This window comes from Corvus moneduloides, chromosome 6 (genome assembly GCF_009650955.1).
Source record: "Corvus moneduloides isolate bCorMon1 chromosome 6, bCorMon1.pri, whole genome shotgun sequence".
Taxonomy (NCBI): domain Eukaryota; kingdom Metazoa; phylum Chordata; class Aves; order Passeriformes; family Corvidae; genus Corvus; species Corvus moneduloides.
In genome coordinates this window covers 56,495,481-56,514,931 of record NC_045481.1, presented here as the reverse complement: position 1 = coordinate 56,514,931, position 19,451 = coordinate 56,495,481, and the positions used below count along the sequence as shown (strand labels likewise).

At 39.0% G+C, this 19,451-nt stretch overlaps 1 long non-coding RNA gene across 2 annotated transcripts in view; it reads right to left on the bottom strand.

Annotated features, from left to right (window-relative positions):
* Window positions 1-9,649: 9,649 nt before the first annotated feature.
* LOC116445942 overlaps window positions 9,650-19,451 on the bottom strand; it is a 77,453-nt gene continuing 67,651 nt past the window's right edge. For both annotated transcript variants that reach the window (XR_004240960.1, XR_004240959.1), the window contains 2 exons: window positions 10,925-10,969; window positions 9,650-10,000 (listed from right to left, as the gene is read on the bottom strand). This is a non-coding gene — a long non-coding RNA (uncharacterized LOC116445942). The remainder of the gene's footprint in view (window positions 10,001-10,924; window positions 10,970-19,451) is intronic.

Genomic DNA, 19,451 nt, shown 5'->3' with positions numbered 1-19,451 from the left:
CATAACTTTATTAGTATAGTGGTTTTTTCCTGAATGCACAGCTCCAAGAAACACTGCAAAGCAGAGCAAATACTTTACTCCCTCCAGTTCATCCAACTCCATGGGACTCATCTTCACCTTCAAAACTCCTCACAGTCCCCCATATTGCTGATCTCTCAGCCACTGCTGAAAGTTTTATTTCTATTGTTCACCTACCTATTGTTCACCGTTATTTTTTTAAAGACCAAAGAGAAGCAAAAAAAAATGTGTGTATGGTCCCATGCTGCTCCTCATATTTCAGAGGGTTTTCTGAAGTTGTAGTTAGCTCCAAATGCTCTCATCAGTCACATCTTCTAAGAATATAACTGCCAACCAGCACATTATTATGCCTCCTCTATCCGCAAGACAAAACAGAGAGGAAGAAAGGAAGATCTAATAGAGCAATTGACATTTCAGAGAGTGGGGAGGAAGAAACTTCCTACGACTCCCACCAGTCCCATCCAGGGTGTTGAACTCAGGCTGTGCATTCTTTCTTTTGCCTCCACCCCCATGCTTTCCTTTTCCTTGTGTTGTAATTTCTTCAGCAATCTCTTTTGCTTCAGCACTGCTGCAGTGGTTAGGACAGTGAAATTATGCCTCATGACTTGGATTCCTAAGAATTACAGTAATACAAGTAATAAAACAACCACAGTTTTATCTTTATTTGACTAAAATTCATACCTCAAGAGCACCAAACCATGAAGAAACAGCATACAAGGGAGAAAGAAAATAATCACTGGGATCAGAATGGCACACCACAAATGCATCAACCCTCAGCTTGTATTAATTGTATGGTCCTAAAAATGATATTTTATCTCTCTTTCAATGTTCCTATTTAATGTGCTCATTTACATCCACAGGCACTGTTTAAAATAAATTCAAAATAAGTTTGTCTGTAAACAATCCTCCTAGAAAAAAATGACCACTGAATGAAACATCTCTGCACATGTCTTTTTGCTGTTGTAGAGGATATGTAATGGATGTATGTGCAGCAGCACATGAAAGACAGATGAGAAAGCAAATTATTCAGCTGCTTGGTTTAAAACAGAACAAAAATGTTAACATATATGCAAATTTCTTTCACTGAAAATTATAAAGCTATCTTGGTACAGCTCTGGCTTTCCATTATCTCTAGAAAAAATGAAAACCTGTTTTAAGATTAAGACAAACACAGGCACACACATATCTCTGGGCAGTTAGAAAGCCATCAAAACATGCCAGTAGGAATGTGTGCTGGTTTTGACTGGGCTAGACTGATTTTTTTCTATAATAGCTGGTATAGGGCTGTGCTTTGGATTCGTGCTGGAAATAGTGTTGGTAAGTCAGGGATGTTTTCAGTATTGCTGAGCAGAGATTACACAGGCCCAAGGCCTTTTCTGCCTCTCACCCCACCCCACTAGAGAGGGACCAGGGGTGCACAAGGAACTGGGAGAAGACACAGCTGGGACAGCTGACCCCAGCCAACCCAAGGGGTATTCCAGACCATATGTCCTCATGCTCAGTATATAGAGCTGGGGGAAAAAGGAGGAAGAGGGGTATGTTTGGAGAGGGGGCATTTGTCTCCCCAAGTCACTGTTATATGTGATGGAGCCTTGCTTCCCTGGGATGACTGGGCACCTTCCTGCCCATGGGAATAAATTTCTTGCTTTGCTTTGCTTATGTGGATTGCTTTGGCTTTCCCTATTGAACGGCCTTTATCTCAGTCCATGATTTTTCTCACTTTTCCTCTTCCAGCTCTCTACCCCACCCCAATGTGGTGGGGGTGAGTGGCTTTTTGGGCTCAACTGCCAACAGAACATGTGAGCTCTTTTAGAACACCCTAATAGAAATCTATGACTTACTCATAAGCCTTTGAAACTCTGCTTGCTATAGGTCACTGAAAAAATTAATTTCTGCAGCAGACCTTTAAATAGAATTAAATTTTTCCCTTAGGAGTTAAATGACTATAAGACATAGATATAATTGGGTACAAGTACACACTTGCACCCAGTTATAGATGAACTACCAGCAGCAAAGTCACTTGATCACTTATTTTCTTAAAATGTCTGATATTCTTCCGTAAGTTTGTTTTCAGAAGATATTGTGCTAGATTTGCAAACAGGCTGGAAAAAAACTATTAGAACTAACTATTGTTGGGAAATGTTAATGTGGAATGGAAGGCATTTAAAGAACAGTAACAGAGTTTAAAATATAAGTTCATTCCAGTAAATCAGTGTCAAAATGACAAGAGAAGCCAACATAGCTCAAGACAGATATATGGAACAATATGTAAGACAAACAAAAATGCTTTTGAACCCATCCATAGAATATCGGAAGTGAAAGATTTGATCAAGTATTAAAAGAAAAAGGCTAAACCAAATGAAATAAAAACTGTGAATCAGACAGTCAAAATCTCTCAGTATGAGGTTTTTTCCCTCATTTGTGTTTTTTAATATTTCTTTTTTTTTAAAATTGCATCAAACCCAAAGATTTAAGAATTCACTTTCCAGAATGAGAGTGAAAAGCATCAAAGTAAAATGCAATGACTACTTGGACTATTTAAAGAATTAATTTACAACTGTTCCAAGATATAACTGCATCTGATGCCTCCTACCTGAGTACTCCTATAAGCAGCTTTTAAGGCTGTTTCCAATCTTTACTACTTTCTTGTATCAATGCAAGTTATGCACTGACAGCCCTCACCAAGCAGGTAGTTTGGCTCACGTTCAGGCAAACTGAATAAGCAGCCCAGGTTATCACTGCCGGTGCATTAGCAACCTCAGCTCTTCAGCAGCAGCACTTGAGAGGCAATTTCTTCCCTTGATTTCTGCAGGAAGTGCACCACATCTTCATTCAGTGTGAGTGAAGGGAATGGCCCTTCTTCTCCCTGGCTGTTGGTATCGGTGCTGGGAGCAGTATGTGCTCCCTGGTTAAGGACCTTCAGAAGCTTTGGTGGAACATGGGGCTGTCACTCCTTGTACACACTGTCCTTGCCCAGCTCAGCCCCAGAGTGCCCCCAGCACATCACCTCTGGTTGACATGAGGCAGATGGCACAGACTGTGCCTGCCCTTCATGATGGTACTTTGCAGCAGGGTACTGGGGCAAAGTGGCTTTCTCAGTCCTGTCTGGCTCCTTATCCTGTCATAATGATCAAAACTGGAAAGGTGAAGTGTTTCATGGTAGCTGATCTTAGGTAAAAAGCTTATGATAGCATTGGGGTTTGCTTGCTTTTTCTAAATCAAAATAAACTGCTAAGAGAAACAATTTAAAATTACCATCATACTGGGTGTTGTATAGATCTTCCTTAATCTTTCCTACAAGGCTTCTCAAATGTTTGACTTTACATGTAAACCAGAGCTATACCTGAAAGCTTCACTGGTACTTTAGTCTGAGTTTTCTAACTTTGATAAGACAGCTAAGGATGCAAGTACCATATGGGCATATCCTGATATAAACAGTGAAAAGAACTCACAGCTTAATCCACTGCTATGGCACCAATGCCAACCTTTTCCTGGTACAACATAACTTCCCTATCGGTTCAGTGGCAGCCCATGCAAGGGAGCAAGGTAGTGACTTACACCCCTTTCTTCGCTCGCAAAGGGATGCACAGCTACTCTCAACTGAGCCCGAAGGAAGCCCACAGACTAGACACCAGATATCCAAGAGAAATAAAACTGGGAACAGAAACTGAGAGAAGTCTTCACTGACACTTTACAAGTTCATGTAGTTCAAGAGAGATCCCTGAAGACAGGAGACCATCATAATGCCATTAGTTAAGGGAAAGGCTAGGGAAACTGAAAATGTATGTAGGGAAAGCTTAAAAATCATTTTAGAAAGCCAAGCGAAGGAAACACTTTAAACAAGCACATAAGTGGTTCAATTAAGGGTTTCAGAGATGCCTGTAGGAGAAAATCTCAGAGGATATTACTGCTAGGATAGACAAAGGGACGCAATGGGAACCTGATGTGGAGATGTTCAGAACCATTTCCCCAAGTTTCATATTGGAAGCTAAATGCATTAAAAAATTTAGAACAGCAAATGTATTCCAGAAATGTGGACAAAGTGCATTCAACAAGCTATTCAATCATATATCAGCACAAACAGAGGGGCTGAAGCTATAATTTTATAAACAGAAACAGCATTGAAAAGCAAAGCAACAGAAGCGTTGATTAATAAGGTAGGCAGATATGAGAACAGATAATTTACTTTTCAATAAATAATTTGGACATTTGTTAAAGAGAAGATGCAAGTCCTCTTAGGAAGAACTCTGCTGGGATCTATCAAAGAATCCAAACTGAAGACAAAAAGGCAGAGAAAAAAGTCATAATGAAATCTGTTTTAAATTATTAATGAAGAATGACCAAGTACTTTCCAAAACAAAGAATACAACTCAGTGTAAATAATATAATGCAATTAGTATATTTTTACATAACAATAATTTCTTTTAAAAACAATGGCAAGGTTGTTTTCTTTTCTGGGAGCTGGGGGTTGGATGCGTGCTGGTGGTGAAGGTGGTGTTGGAATTTAACACTAAACCAGGGTACAGAATTAAAAAGATGAGCAAACTTTATCATTTATCCCTTTCTTTTCCAAAACAAGGTTACATTTCCCCTAGAAGCACAAACTGTACACAGGTATTTTCCATCCACTGATTAGTGTGCATTTTACAGCCCCAGTGTGAGCCCTACACTTAAGTGCCGACTTATTCAGCAGAGAAATGTAAGAGCTTTCTTCTCCTGCTCCACATACTCCCACATCCATTCTCCATGGTCACAGCTGCGTGGCCTTCATTTAAAAGTAGGTCTGCATTTGCTGTTGCCTTGTTCACAGGGAATGGGAGGTTTTCACTGGAACTACAAGCCTTTAGCTCTAGCCACAGCTTCATGCTTTTAGCTTGGAGGAATCCGGTTAGATTTCCCATGTGTTGAACAAATATCAGAGGTCACACAAAGAGAGAATATGTGACCCTATAAGAGCATAATGACTGGGGAGGAGGGAAGAAGAATCAACAACAGATACTACCTACCACCATAAACAGTAAATCAAAACAACTTATTTAATGGGATTTAAAAATACTGATGCAAAATCTAACTTTACCCTGTGTCAAGCAAGCTGAAATACTTAAAGGTGTAGTGCTCAGTTTTCTCAAAACAGTAAATATATAATAGACTTTTCCCAAAGATTGGCTTCTAAATAATTTGAGATCAGCATAGTTTGACTGATTTGCAACTGTAGCAGAACAATGTAGCACAAAACAATCCCCACACCTTTTCTCCTCTGCCTCTTCATTTCGGAGTCACATTCCTAAATGGAGCCCATCAGCTTGCCTCGTGTTGGCAGAGGTAGGAAGCATGAGGAACAGCAGAGGATGGTGCTCTGCATATTCCCCTGGCTGGAATGGTTATCCAGCACTCTCCTTGGTCCTTGGCAGTGACTGCAGCCTGCAAAATAATGGCCTCAACAGCTTCGTAGGCCACTTGCTGTTATAATCTGTATAATAAGTATTAGTTTAGCTTTTCATATGGAAAGTTAATCCCCTAATAACATTTCAAATTACTAAAGAGTGTTTGGAAAAAATCATACCTACTATTCAGAAACCTGTGCTGCAATCAGCTACACGAGATGGACAGCATTCTGTAATTAGTGCACACCTTTCAGACTTGGCTAATTACCTCTTATGAATTAAAAATGTTCACCCCCTCCCCCACCACTATACTTGAAAGGAAAAAAAAAAGTAAGAAAAGATAAGCTCTATACTTCTAAGTTAGCTGAAAATTCAGTAAGATAATGTCACTGATGTGGTTATTACCAGGTGAACATCAGGTTATTCAACCTAGGTGAATTTAATGACTCTGGACAGGTCGTGCAATGAATTTTCCTATAAATCACTTATAATTGCAAACATAAAAATTAAAAACCAGTCTGAAGAGAGAGATAACACAGTATAAATGATGGAAAGCAGTAATCTACAGATAGTGGTGCTGCTGTTTTAATTGAGGCCATTCTGATGTGAAGCTTCAGAACCTCACAGGGACAGCACTAGGATGAGGAGCCCAGGCTCTCTAACTTGCAAGAGCTTTTAAATGACTACACATATTAATAAACATGTTTTTAATATACTGACATAAAAACTTCAGAGTTTCTCCTCTCTAATACAATGTTCTTCTACATGTTTTAGAAAGACCAAGCTCGACTTGGCTGTCCACATTTTCTCCCCAGTATCCATTATCAGCTGGCTATTACTGCTGTGCTGAGCCATGCATTAGGATTAGGTTTGCTTGAGCTAGATTCCCAAATCAGTATTTTGAATGACGCAGAGCATTTCAGGTTCCAAATTCCCTAGGTAGAGTCCACCTCTTTTTACCTCTCTCAGTGCTGGTCAGACCAACAACACCGTGCCCTAATCATAAACAACCTGGATCAGTGGGAGACTTGTTCCCCAGCTTGACAGCAGCGCCAAAGTCTCCAGTTCAGTGATGGAGAGAGGGAGCCCACCACCCCTGCCTGCCCTTGCCATGCTTTGGAGCACAAAGGCCTATTTCATTTATAGGTGTTAAAACAAAAGAGCTGGCACAACACCTCCAGCCCTGCCCTGCAGCTCCACAGTGCTCCTGGAAGCCATCACTGCACAACCCACACAGGGCCAGGATGACAGACAGCAAAAGGACAAGGGGCTCCAGACCAGTCACAAGGGCACTGTTACTATTGAGAATAGCAACTGGAAAATACAACTGTTCTCTTCTCACTGGAAATGGGAGTGTGATGGGGTCTCCTCCCCTTACCTGCCAAGGGCCTGAAGCAAAGGGCTGAACATGCAGCAAGAAGGGTCCACAAGTCCTCTGACCTGGTGTAAATACGTTTCGTCACCTTCTAGCAGGGAACCCAGTCTTATTCATGGATGTCATCTAATGAAGCAATCATGCCCTTTTAAAAATAAGTCTGCTTTAATTTATCACCTCTTTGCAGTTTTGAAAGGTTTTGATCCCTTTTATTTTAGACCAAAGCCTTTAGGAATGTTAGCTGCATCAAAAAGGAAACATTGAAAACCACATTTCAGATTTTCAGAATTAGAGATGACTTGAATTTCATCTAGGAGCCAAACTCATCTGCTTTGTCTTGTATAAAGTTTGGTGCCAAGATTAAACCCAGGCTTTTTCTGGCCATAATTTAGATAAGACTGAACATTTCAAACATTATCCATTTTTATCAGATTTTGGCTCCAGATGAAAGAAACCTTGCAGGTACAATCATACAGCCAAATGACTAACTGCCACCCTTTGTGCCTGTTAATTATTTCTGGCCACAGTATTCTGTGCATAATGGAGCATGGACACAATATGATGGCTTTTCTTTTTCCTTTTTTTTCCCCTCCCCCATATATATATATATATATATATATATATATTTTTTTTTTTTTTTTTTTTTTTAAATTTGGCTTCTAAATCAACATTTTGAGAAGTCAACACTTGCTTTGTTGAAAGTAAAGGAATAATCAGCCTGGAACATCCTGGGTTGTTTTGTATAGGTATCCAGTATTTGCTGCTCCCAATGACTTCTAGTTAGAAATGGGAGAACAACCATAATTATGAAATCAAGCCCAAAGTGCTTCAAAATTAATCACTTCAAAAATCCAGAAACCATTAAACAAATATAGACATGATGTTGGGGATGGGGAGGGTGAGGGAAGGAGTTTCATCCCTGGGAAAAAAACTCCTTGTCCCAAGCCATTATATTTTATTTTATTTTTAACTTCTTCCTACTTGCCATGGGACAGAGGTATTGAAATCTTTCTATGGTATCACATTAATATAAAATAATTCTGCTTTTTTTCTCATGTGATAGTGAAGTGTAGTCACGTTAGCACATTTCATTGTAAGTTAGTAAAAACGAACGTTAATATGACCTGATACTAATCCACCATGACAGAAAATTCCTAATACGATAAAACTTTCATATCATATTAGTAGAAAAAAGTCAGTTCCTGCCTGTTCCAGGTCACTTTCAATGTTGCCTTTGAGCACAAAGTAATGACAAGCATTTGTCTATCTAAAAAAAAGGTCCCTAGCACTGTTCAATGGCAAAATAAAATTATATTCAAATGTCCCTTTTTTTTGGCTCTGTGTGATTTAGTCCATTGCAGGAGAGCCCTCAAACACATCCTCTGAATTTGCCTTCATTTCTAGGCTTTAATTTTGAGATGTTCAGAGTGCTTCTTGTATTGAAGAACAATCTCTCTCTGAATGGTTGTTTCTGTATATTGAAATTATACCAGCTGCAAAGATAAACTGTCAGTCCAGCTTGGCTCCTCTATGCATTTTCGTGACCAGTCTCTGGCAGGAAACAGTCACCCATGGGCAGCGTGGTCAGTGAGTCCCTCAAAGCCAGGTAGATAAATACATTTTTTTTCCTGCAAGAACTCAGTAGAGGTCTGGATGAAGCAGAGACAAGCCACAGCTGGCTCCAGAGCAGCTCTCCATGGGGCAGCTCCTGGAGGCTTTGTAGGCTAACCACCATACCAGTTAAACCTGCTGGTTTGAAAGCTGCCATCAGTTCTTCAACGTGCCTGTAGTTTGTAGTTACAAAAATTTAAACTCTGTTCCCACATGCTTGTCATCTCTGGGATACCTTTGCTTGTTTGGACCAGGATTTAATTGTTGCGGTGGCAAAGTCCACTTTACACCCCCCATGTTCCTTTGGAAGTGGTCTCTCCCTAAACCACTGCGCTAGAAAGTTCTCCCTTTACCGAGATTCCCCTGGTCACTGTCTCTCTCCCCCCTCCCATCCCTTCTCCCATTGGCTCCTGTTGTGTCACTCGCCCTTGCCTCTGCCCCCTAGCCCTCAGACCATTGGCTTCTGATGCTCTGCCCGCCTCTGGGACCCTTCAGATTAAAACCACACGCGCCTTTTTGGGGGGGTTCTTTGTCCTTGCTTCCTTGCAGTGTGTTGGCTTCATTAAACACCTTGGAGCTGCATACAGAAACCCCTCTCGCCCCTCTGTCTCCGGTTCGTGCACAGCCTGTGCGTGTGAGCGGCTGTTCGCAACCACCTGTGAAGGTGAGACTGTGTGCACGCGTGGGTGCTGGCAGAGCGCTGCCTGAGTGTGCCCACCAGGGACCCTGTGCAATAAACATCGATCCACCGAAGCCCTCTCTTCATATTTAATGAACAGTCATCCCTTCTGTAATACCAAAGTTGTAAATCTAATCTAAAATGTCTAAATAAGATGATAGGTGCCACCTTAATAAGATACCACACGCAAGTAAGAAAGTGCTTCCCAGGACTTGGGCATTTTCCAGAACCTGATACAAGACTTGGAAGAAACACCACCAACTTACTACAAAACTTTGCAAAATCTCTGTTGAGCTGAGTCCATCATTAAATCCATTGCCTTTGTCCCTGGTGACTCAAGTGAGTAGCACTTGGGTCATTCTGTCACGTGATGTAAATTCAGGAGGAGCTCAATTTAAATCCAGATCTCTATGGCCATTTCCAGCAAACTAAGGTCTGGTTTTCTTGCTGTAGTCATTTTTCCATTGCGCTCTCATTGCCCTGGACTGTAAGAATTACTGTATGACCAGGTAATCCCAAGAGCTGCAAATACTGAGCTTCCTTGCATAGGTTTCACAATTCACAAGTTAATGTTACAGAGAATTAAATTTTTCAACACAAAGGTTTAATTTTATCAACTGAAGTACATCCAAGCAACAAGAGCAAAACAATCTACTCATTTTACTTTTCCTCCAGAAAACGAGAGGAACAGAGTTCAATTATGCTGCAGTGGAACTGGACTGAAGACAGATGACACAGTGGATCAGCTTAGCCTACAGAACATCTCCCAAGTCAAACAGTGTAATACGTACTTCAATTTGTTCTTCAGCTCTGTTCTTCAATTCTGTGTTGAAGATGCAAAAAAAGCCCCAAAACTTTTGAGTAACTTCACTGCTCAACCTTAGAAAGAAAAAGAGAAGAAAGCTCTGGTTCTGGTGGGGAACGGCCAGGTTACTATAAGCAAAAAAAAAGAGTAATTTTCAGTTATATTCTTGCCTGTGAAACATTACAAGTGCAAAATGTAATTACCTTAATGCTATTTTTGATATCATATCAGCAAATTACACTGAGTCCCTACTGTGACACTTACATCAGGGTAAGAATTATCCTGTTGTGAGTGTCGATCCCAGGGGAAAATGAGGCAGCACAAATGGCTGTGATTCTTGAGCAATTAGCTGCTTCAAGGCTGCAGATACTCTTATTTAAAAGATACTCATGGAATGTTTAACCTGTAAACATCTTGAACATTTACCTCCTGTTTGTTTTTTCAGTAATTAAGCCTCCAGGGGATCACCCTATGGAACAAGCATTTCTTCCTTATTTTGCCACCCATTTTTCTTTTTAATCATGAGAAAATCCCTTTCTGCTATTAAGATACACACCGTGAAATTTGGAATTGTTTGTAATAACTATGTCTTTCCATTAGTACTAATACCCTAATGCCATGGGAGAACCATGTAATGTGCTGAAGGATTATATAACTTCACGTCGAGCAAAACAGAATTACAAGTTTCAATCACCTTTGGGAGTCAGTTTTTCAGTTTTCAAAGTTCTTTAAGATTTATTGAAGGAATTGATCATTGCAACTTATTTCAGATCTTAAGCCTTTACTCTGGAGCCAGAGGCACTGGCCTGAAAGAGCCAAAGTACAGAGCACTGCCTTAGGCAAAGGCTACCTTAATACATTCTGCAGTGGGCATCAAAAGTACACACACAGCTCTTCAAGGAAACTTGTATACACAGCAAGGGGAAAGGGATATAAACTTATGAATGGTACCATTTCAGTATCAAACTATACAATAATCTCTATATCCTTACTTCAAATTTTGAAGTTTAGAAATTTACATTCTGCAATAAAAATTCTGGATGAATGTGTACCTTGAAGTGTTCTGGTTAATCAGCACAGGCAAAAGCCAGCCAGCCCTTTAACAGAAAGTAAAAACATATGAAAATACACTTCATAATCAAAACCATTTTCACTTCTAAGCACAAAAGGAAAAATGAACATTCACAAAAGAATCCAAAAATCTCTCTTTAAGGCATAGGCAATAACTTTTTGTAACATTAATTTATAGACAAAACACAACTTCATAGAAACATCAACTTATAATTAGGTGCTTTTAAAAAAGTAAGTCTTTCTCCTTGTAAAAAAAAAAAAGTCTGGTTCATGACTTAAAAAACACCAGTTCAACATCTCCAAACTTCTGATTTAGGATAATTCTGCTAACAGCCATCCTTTTAAATTAAAAAAAAATCACAACTGTTATGACACTTTTGTTATTTTAATGTACCACTGAAGCAAGCTGAAAGCTTGTGCTTTGGGAAATGTGGAAATGATTGACTTGTTAAATGCTTTACATGCCACATGCAAGACTCACAATATCACCCATGTACATGCCAGCTTATTCTACCATCTTTTACCATGATTTCCTTCCTTCACTTACAGTTGCCACACAACTAGACTTTTTTCCTGTTTAGTAACTACTGATTTTTTCTTACATAATTAACTCCTTAGCCAATGCTATGCTCTGTTTGAAAATATCAACAAAAGGATTTTCTTTACAGTAGCTAGAGCCTTGAAATACATTGGCAAATGCAATATGATCTGCTCCACCTGTTGGGAATTTTAAATCCAGGCTTTGGGCTGTTGTTTATAACTACTTTTGTGTCACTGCAGCTGCCACAGAGCTCCATGCTGCTTGTGTAAAGCATGCCATGGAAGGACAAGGCTGCCTTGTAACATATAGGTGAATTTTGTACATACACATGAAACCCATTTGTTTTTTCTCTTGGCAGGACAAAGGTGTTGTTAAATGAAAAATATTTTAAAACAGCAGAAATACAAAACAATGCACAATTCTGACATCTGTTGAAACATTTCTGCGTTCATTCCTGCACTTGCTGATGGCATCAAACTCTCATGGGTCCTGTATAATACAATAAGGAGGTATGAAGCAGAAAAGATTTTTCTCAATACCAAGACCACCATGTAAACAGGAAGCTTTCACTGCACTTTATTTTTCCACTCAGTATATTAAAGACTTCATATTATTTCTTTCATATTAATTCTGACATCACTGGCAATAAAAATACAGCTTCAAATTCACATTTGGTGATTGGTAGAGTTAACTTAGCCTACACTGGCAGAGGAAAAAGGACGATTAAGTGAAAACTTCCTCATTATAACGCAATCCTTTGAAACAGTGCATACCTGCAAATATCAATAATACTGCCAATTACATTTAATGTACCAAGATTTGTGCAAGGCCATGTTTAATATGCACTTGAGGAGAAAAGGTAATAACAAATGCTTGAGAATTATCCAAACATTAACAGTATAATAAAAAACATGGAAAGCTATGACAAATAGGCATGAGATATGTAGATCTTGCAGTTTAAATTGCCTGAAAAGATCTGCAGTGATGACACGTGTTAACTTCCTTAAATTAGAAAGAAAACAGATCCATCACACGTGCATTTTCTGTATTACCCGGATTGCCAATGCCTCTTTCCTTGTGTGGAACAAGGAGCAGTCAAGTGAGCCTGTTTTGGTCACTAAGGCAATGTTCCTCACATTTAATCTGTGTTAATGAGATTTGTGACAGGGAGATTCACAATTCTGAAAATAAATTCACCAAAACCCCATTAATTTAAAATTCCATTATTCCGGAAACCTATAAAGCAGAAAGGATTAGGATGCGGTAACAAACAGCTGGATTTTAACTGTCAAGATTTTAGAGGGCAATGTCTTCATTTCCTCCATATTAGTGCTAAGTGCTACATGGATTTTTTTCTGGTCTTTCTCTTGCTGCTTGGTATTTCCTTTCTACGTATCATCTCATTATCTTCTATTACACTCTTCCGATATAGAATCTCTATTTTTAGATGAGACCAAAATTAAAATGGGAGAGTGCATTTCGTGTGAATCATCTGTCTAACAATCATCAATGTAAATGTAACAAAGCAGTAGAAGGAAACAATGCCCACATCAGAACTGGTCTCATCATTAATATTTGCTGTGAAAGAGGCTATAGTTTTAAAAGTAAGGAGATACAGGAGACCCACACACATCCTTCTGCAACTCAGCTCTCATGCTCATTTTCTTATCCCTAAAAATGACGAAGACATTACTATTTACAAGAAGTATTTTGGTGCAATTACTCCCCCAGATCAGCCAAACTTTCTCTGAAGAAAACACTGATAGATAGAGCTTTTTTTTCCTTTTGGGAACTTCATCATAAATCCAAGTGTAACCACAGTAATTAGTGGTAATGAATCTTGTGTGTTAGGGAAACATTCAAATAAAAATGGGAAAAATCCTGTAAGAAACAGACTTTTGAATATCTCATTATACCCCTTTTTATGATACAGTCTACTTGAAAACAAGATTAGTAATTAATGCTTAAGTAAAACAAGATCAGTAAGTAATGAAAGTATCATTATAATTTCATCACTAAGATATAGATAAAAGAAAACAAAATGCTTTGCAGCAGTCTGCAGTAGGTCTAAAGTAAAACTGAAAATTACCCTGGGTAAATAATGCTTCCTTTGTCCATAGCACATATTCCTAACAAACATAGAGAAGAAAAAACTTTCATGCAAAATACTGAGATGACCTTAAAAACAGCTTTATAATAGATAAAAAGAGAAAAAAGTCATATAAAGCAGTTGCAGTTGAGGGTAATTTAGAAAAGAGGAATATATTTCTATACAAAGCTGAGTATAAATATTTATCAGATGCATAGATGGTCTAAAGATATTAAGAAAAATAATGAAAAATTACTATTTCATTGTCATATACTTCTTGCAAATACATGCTGGGATAATGCTTCAACTATAATAAAACTGCTCATTATCTGGAGATGCAGTAACAGGAGAACAAACATCATTTATACCACTGAGAACAATTCTGTGGAGGCAGTGAAAGACTACAGGAACAGAGATTCCTTTTTGATATTTGTTGTTTATGTAGGTTAATTGAATTGGAATGATTAAAATCATTTAATTAGAAACTGTACAAGGAAGTTTTTTGCAAAAGAATAATGTATATATTTGTTCAAATTCACCATACCCAGGCTGGTAGTGGTACAAAATCATTTTGAGGGCAGAGGGAAAGGAAATCAGCAGAGGATAGTTGTGCTGCTCTGCAGCTGACCACAAGATATTTGATTTAGTGTTTGTCACATGAGCAGAATATTGGATGTACTGCTGAGGATGCATTGCTCTCCAGTTCTCACTGGAAATCCTAAAGGGATTCCTCTATTTTCACTACTCCATAGGTACCCACTGTGTGCAGTAGAGCCCACCTCTTAAGTCACACTCCAGGTTGTTAATGGCAGTCTAATGCTAAAACAATACCAGTCTAATTCCTCCAGAAGACAATGAGCATCATTTCTTAAGTAATGTGGATTTTTTTCCCCTGAAAATAGGACTTAAAACCAAGATGTCCATGATAGTAAAAAACCTACTTAGTAACAGTTTCTTCCCTTTAAAGACTAATAGAGGTTCTCTCTTATCCATAGTCATCTTACACAATCATGGGAAAGTATTGTTTTCTCTAAGTAATGAGGATAAGAGAAGCAATGTGAAGCAATTCACTTGAGGAGGGCTGGTAGCCAGTCTGAACCGAAAGCTCAGGCATTCCTGGATGCCATTAGTGCACTTCTCTCCATAATCTGGTGCTGCCTTTGCTGTAATAATTTCACAGCAGCATTTGTATTAATCATTTGGAAGCTGTAGGATCCAAAGAGCCCGCCAGGCCTGCTACAGCAGTTAATGTGCACACACAGTATCAACGTCAAGAATATCTTACACAACAAAATAGCTTGTTTTTAATTTAAAAAACAACAAAGGGAGAGAAAATAATCCAAAGTGCAAAATGAACAGTGACAAGGCTGACTGAATGTTACTTCCATTCTGTGACAAAATACACAGCACAAAAAGTGCTGGGTTTACTACACTAATATAAATTTACTTTAGGAAACTTTGCTAATTTAAAGTTCTTCCCTTTCTCTTTTTTTTTTTTTCTGCAATACAAAGTAATTTTAACATTATTCTATACAAAACTATAGGATTAAAAACAGTTGCATATTCTGTTTTGTATCAAATAGTGTTTTTCTTGTTTTGTATCAAATAGAATTTTTCTTGTTGCCTGGCAGTGCCATTCTGTTTGCTTTGTTTTCAGGAGATTTCAGTAGAACTTAACTTTTATAATATATTTATATATATATGTATAATAATTTGTAAGGTTAGTGTTCATATTCTTTGCAGTTTTTTCAGATACATCAGCATTATTTTCAGTCAGGACCATCACAATGTTTTGCTTTTGGACTCCCACAGGTTCACACTGAAAATTAAAGATAGACTGACACTATGTAAGACGGGTTATACTGGTTTTGGTTGGGGTAGGGTTACTTTTCTTCATAGTAACTGGTGTGAGCTACATTTTGGATTTGTGCTGAAAACAGGGATGTTTCCAGTGCTGCTGAGCTGTGCTTACACACAGAGTCAAGGCTTTTTCTGTCTTCACCCCACCATTGAGGAGGCTGGGGGTACACAACGACTTGGGAGGGGACAGAGCCAGGACAGCTGACCCCAACTGGCCCAAGGGATATCCCAGACCATCTGGTGTCATGCTGAGCATATAAAGCTGGGGGAAGGAAAAACTGGGATGTTTGGAGTGATGGACTCTTCCCAAGTAACATTACGCATGACGGAGCCCCGCTTTCCTGGGGAGGGCTGAGCACCTGCCTGCAATGGAGAGTGAGAAATTAATTCCTTGTCCCACTTTGTTTTGCTTATTAAATGGGCTTTATCACAATCCCTGAGTGTTCTCACTGTAGCTCTTCTGATTTTGTCCCCCGTCTTACCTTGAGGGAACAAGTGAGTGGCTGGCCTGGGGCTTGGTTGCTGGCTGGACTTCACATATAAACATTTTTTATACTTGTATATATAAATATATTTTTAGATAATATACAAAAATACGAATATATACAAGCTATATATAATTTTTTATATATAACATAGTAACATTATCTACTGTCAGCAGAACTACAGGTAGCATCTGTGAGCATTCCACAAGAGGGGAATGAAAAAGTGTGAAGGTCCTCCATGACAGCATTGTACAAAGGGAAAACTGCTAACTGTTCTTGTTCACTGAACCCAAAATTAGGCATGGAAGGCTAACAGGAGCATAGCAAACAACAGGTTAATTTTTAAGATTCTAATATTTTTCTGGCAGACAAAAAAAAACCCCAAAAACCAAAACATTCCTACCTGGAAAAATCCCTTACTTCTGCATCAATGACTATGGGGATCCGCCCAAAAATAAAGTCTGGGATTTTGGGGCATTGTAGATTTTCATATGCAACACACCAAGCTTGTGAGTGAGAAGAAAAATGTTTCATCTAGGAGGTCTTGCAGTCGTTATTTGCACGGACCTGAAAGAATTCGCATATAATACTAAGGCCACAGCCAGATCCAAGCATTCAAATCTAATCCAAGACTCAGCTCCTGGTTTCTCAGTACCACACACCTTGCTTGGCCAGAACTGGGGGAGGGAAGTGGCCCACAAAAAGCTCCAAGTCTGCCTCTGACACACACTCAGAACCAACTTACTCAGCCATGTAGCTCAGCCCAGAACTGGCAGATATTCTGACCCAAGCTGAGCAGAGTTCACTGAACACGGTTCTGCCTGGCACTGTCCGTTGTCAGGCTTCATTCTGCTTTCACCCCTTTCTGGGACATTTAAGAGTTGCAGGGAATTCCCCTCGGCAACAGCTGGGGAGAAGCTCTTCCTCCCAACACCCTGAGGAACAAGGGCCAAATTGGCTGCGTTTCACAGCTGAAAAAAGAAACAGCCCTTGGAGCAGATGGCAGGCAGCAAAGAGTGGTGTTGGAAATAATCTTTCAAGGCAATTTAATCCAAAAATCACAATTCCACACAGCTTTCAAGTGAGACCCCAGCTACCTGAAAAACCCTTAATGTCCTAGCAAAAATTTTTCTGACCCTTAAATAAAATAGTGATAAATAAATATATAACGTCTAGAATTATTAAAAGCAAAGGTATATCAATACAGATTACTGCCTGCATGCCATCAGCAAAGACACAACAGAAAGAGACAACCCCACACCACCAGTGCATTTTTTCCCTCTATATGGGTATCAAAGGCAGCACCAGGCTGATCTTCAGCAGCAGTATAAAACTTGCAGCAAATAAACTGTTCATTGAGATCACTCTGAGAGAACACATTTTGCTGTAGGACTGGAAGTATCACATCCTCCTTGATGACCAGACTACAATATTGTGTCAAAGAGTATATATAATAATATAACTATAAAAATAGGTACTAAACTGATTTGTTTTGTGCCATGATAAATTGGTTTATTCTGAAATTAAAATTCAAGAGGAGAATAGTATTCAAAGACTTTATTGCCCAGTTTTACTCAGCATAGCTCAGATAGCTCATGCTGCTATCTGTTAGATATCATCATCATCAGGGTGCCCCCTTGCCCATTCCGCCAATTAAAATCAACCGAAAAGTACAACATCAAAAAGATTATGTTTTCTTTAAGCTGACCTTTAAAACTGAAGTTTACAATGCCCTGGTAAGAACTTAACATCTTAATTTACATAATTTTCTTCTAAATTACAAGTCATGTTTTATCAGGACAGAGTAAGCCAGAGGACATGAGCATGCTATGACCCAGCAGCAAAACATTCAAAGCCCAGTGGGCCTAAAAGTTCTCACAGACAGGTTATACAATACAGGAAAACACAAAAAACCAAAACCTCATCTGCTATTGAATTACACATGCCCTCTTACCCTCGGGGGTTGCCAATCATCTTCTATTCTTTCTCAACACTTTAAACGATTACCCAAGTAAGATGGAAAATAAAAGTTAACAAGTGTTGAATTGCTAGGATTGTTCAAAACCATCTGGAATGATATGGCAGAACAACTTCTTGAATTAAGAAAGGTTGTTTCCTTCACTTGCTGCATGAAAGAACATATGAACTGAAAGTTGTTGAGTCCACTTCTAGCCCCAGCAGCATCACAGAAAATTAACATCAATCCAGAAGGAACAGAATGATGACAACTGGATTCAAAGTGCTCTGGCTGGAGGAAAGTTTCCCTCATCATGTGTTAACACCCAGCATCCATCAAATATATTATTGTTCCTTGACAAATGTGTGAAAATACAGAGTGGGGCCCCAGAATAGTCCAAATCTGGAAAGTACCTCATACATTAAAACAAGTTTGTAGACCAGGTTGTAATGGTGGTAGTCAAAGACCTGTATGCAAACATTAGGACATATTTTCAAGGCCAGGTGATAGACTTCAGTAACTTAAAATTATACCTCTGAGGGAAAACCCTTTTAAAATTCTTAGGCAGAAAATACATGGCTAGTGTCATATCCTCTGTGGGGCTGATTAGTCTCATTTAGAACACCTTTGCACGAAAACAAAATAGAAATGAGAACATGCTTGGCAGCCCTCCCAAAACACATTACACGTTGTGCTAAGAAACATTTTTTCTCCATATGAACCAGCCGATGATGAAAAAAATACACACAGCTATTACAATTTTTACATGTTTGATTCCTGAAGCAGACAAGGTCCTGCTATCATATCATGCATGCTTGGGAAACGTATATTCATCTGTCTTCTTAGCAGAGAAAGAGGTAGGTTTGCTGAGCAAATCCAAGTCAGCTGCTCTAGAGCAAGCTCTGCAAATCAGATTTCTACATTATGCCTTAATTAAATCTGCATGCGATACTCCAGCCCTTTGTTGGACAGCCCTTTATCAACTTAGACACAAAAACTCAAAGAAGGAGATTAAAAAAGATAAAATGTTTAAACTTAATCCTCTCTTTCCTTTTAAACACTATGATTCATTGAAAGAATTTAATATTAAAAAACACCCACTACAAACTCTTTTACTATTCCCACAGGCTAGAGTTCTCACCAGGATATTATTAAATCATTTCTCTGAAACCACCTAACCCCTGTTAAGTGTTAGGCTCTCACACCTTGACTAACTGCATGCATGAAGCAGCAGGTGACACCTCATGTCCATGCTGAGGCTTGTTGGCTTCTGTCAGCCAAAAGCACCAGAGCAGCCACAGATATCCCTGCAAGAACTGTCCTTCAGCATGGGAAAACCAGCAAAGGCACAGTTCTGCACCCAGTGAGCCTTCCAAGGATTATTTAGGTGGCATCTTCAAAATCCTCAAGCTCTTCTGGCAAATGGCTATCACTGGCAACCAAACTCATTTACATTACAAAGCTGCTCTCAAGGGATTACTGAAATCCCCCTGATTTCACTTATTTAATTTGGTAAGCAGATTGTGTTGTTGCAAAGTAGATTTGCAGATCTCTGGATGAACTGTCACTGTGTGCG